Source organism: Octopus bimaculoides, chromosome 24 (assembly GCF_001194135.2).
Source record: "Octopus bimaculoides isolate UCB-OBI-ISO-001 chromosome 24, ASM119413v2, whole genome shotgun sequence".
NCBI classification, from domain to species: domain Eukaryota; kingdom Metazoa; phylum Mollusca; class Cephalopoda; order Octopoda; family Octopodidae; genus Octopus; species Octopus bimaculoides.
Genome location: NC_069004.1, coordinates 14346927 through 14349426, shown reverse-complemented (window position 1 = coordinate 14349426; position 2500 = coordinate 14346927). Strand labels below are relative to the sequence as shown.

Below are 2500 nucleotides of genomic sequence, written 5' to 3'. Positions count from 1 at the left end.
TGTAAATTTCAACTATATGTATGTGTGTGTGTGTGTATATATATATATACACACACACACACACACACACACACACACACACAATGGGGTACAGAAAAATTCCTGGTTTTTAAGGGTATTATGAAAGGCCTGGATGAAGGCCAAACCTTCTGAGTTCTTTCACAGGACTTAGAAAAACTGAAGGAATGCTGCAATAAGTGCATGAATTTGAGAGGAGAATATAATGAATAAAATCATAATTAACTGATCCTCCTGTATTTTCTTTAACCCAAAGCCAGGAACTTTCCAGCACTCCCTTGTATATACGTACACACACACACACACACATATACAATGAACTTCTTTTGATTTCCATCTACCAAATTCATTCACAAGTCTTTGATTGGCCTGGAGCTATAGTAGAAGATGCATTGCTCAAGTTGAACCTGGAACCATGTGGTTGGGAAGCAAACTCTTTGCAACACAGCCAAGCCTGTGTCTATATTCATTTTAAATACAAAGAGTCTTTGAAAGGACTAGAACTTATTTACATCACTCCTAAATACATTTCCTGGTTGCTTTTTAATTGGGTAAATTATTGAAATTTAGTTTGTCTTCTTCATCAAAGGCTCAAACTGTCCTTTGAACATTGTTTAGCTAAAGACATTTATTTTTTTAAATATTTTTTTCTATATTCTGCAAACTCAGTATAAACATCTTTGTCATAATCGTTATTGTCATCATCATCATTGTCATCGTTATCAACATCATTATTGTTGTCGACATCACCATCCTCCTCCTCCTCATCCTCCTCATCATCATAGTCATCATCCCCATCATTGTCATCTTCATCATCATCATCATTGTCATCAGTATCAGCATCATCTTCATTATCATCATTATTTTATTTAATACTATACACTGTACAATATCTAAATTTACTTAAATGATTTCTTCATCAACAACACCCCTAATCAGATTTTGTTTTCATTACAATGTGCCTTTTTTGCTAAATTGAAGGTGACTTGACTGCTATTTCCAGCAGGTTAATTGACTACATAAAAGCTTTCATATTTATGAACACATGGTGTGCACGTTAATAGTTAGGAAATCTCTAAGCATATAGAATTTCAGCCTTAACATTACTGTAACCACTTCGTCCGTTTTTATACTCTGAATTCAAATGATGCTGGGGTCAACTTAGCCTTTCATCATTTCTAGGGCAATAAAATAATACCAGCGAAAGAATTAGGGTAGATTAATAATGATAATAACAATAATAATAATAATAAAAATATCGAAAAATACCTTAGGAATGAGAACCCAGGTTCAACATTTTCCCAAGACACCTGATGAAGGTTGGAGGGTATATCAGCCAAAACATTGTGTTAACAGCAAACAAGATGAGGACAAATATCCGTCAAATGTAAATAATGTACATAATTCCTCATCTCTTAAATATAGAACTGCAATATTACTGTAACAACTATTAATATCCTTTAATTTTTTACTTGTTTTGGTCATTGGACTGTGACCACGCTGGAGCACAACATTGAAGGGTTTTAGTTGAAAGAATCAACCATAATACTTATTTCTAGAACCTGATACTTATTCCATCAGTTTCCTTTAATGAACTTTTAAATTATGGAGATGAAGCAAAAAAAAAAAAAGCCACCGGTTGTCAATCAATGGAGGACAAGCACAAACACAAAGACACACACATAAATTTACATACAGACACACACACCAATATATAGTAAAAACAGATGAATGGGTTACATGGTATTGCTACAATTGTTTCAAGAGTCTTTATTGTGATGTAGACCTAGTACAGTAAGGTATGCAGTATGCACAACATCCTTAAAATTATGCAATATGTTATGCAACTCTCAACTCATCAGGCTACCAAATAAACTAGTGAGCAGTAACATGTTGATTAATCAACAGATGATCAAGTGAAATTTCTAATCATGTTTACCAACATCAAGGAAATGTAAATTACTAGATACATATCTATATCCCTGTATTATAGACTTTATCACTAGTAATAAGATTTATGAATAATTTTTAAATAGCATAGTGTTTCCCTATACTATCATGCTTATAATTGATCATATTTAAGCTACCATTGCCCAACCTTAGTTCTAATAACTAATACAGATGGCTGTAAGCCCATTTGATCGATATTTTACATAATTTAATAACATTCAATTTGTTTCTAGCTTTAGGCGATATCTTAATAATATTTGCATCCTCCTCCTTAGTCACTGACTTTAAAATTCTTTATAATTCATTTTAATTCTATAAATTTAGTTAGCATTAATTAGTATGTATGGCCTTTATAATTCTTTATGATTCTTATCAACTCTTTTTCTTGTTACTCCTAATAGTTTTAAATAATTATAGTAATGTATTAGCTGTCTACTGAACATGTATGAATTTTATTGATTTGCTTTACTCTAAATGATATTGAGACAATACTGGCTGGCAGAAACGTTTGGCCCGCGGTTTTTATGCTGTT

The 2500-nt window shown here is 32.2% G+C and overlaps 1 long non-coding RNA gene across 1 annotated transcript in view; it reads right to left on the bottom strand.

The window, feature by feature from the left end:
• Nucleotides 1-2500, bottom strand: part of LOC128250706 (uncharacterized) — a 170176-nt gene that overhangs the window by 148001 nt on the left and 19675 nt on the right. The gene's annotated exons all lie outside the window — the stretch shown is intronic.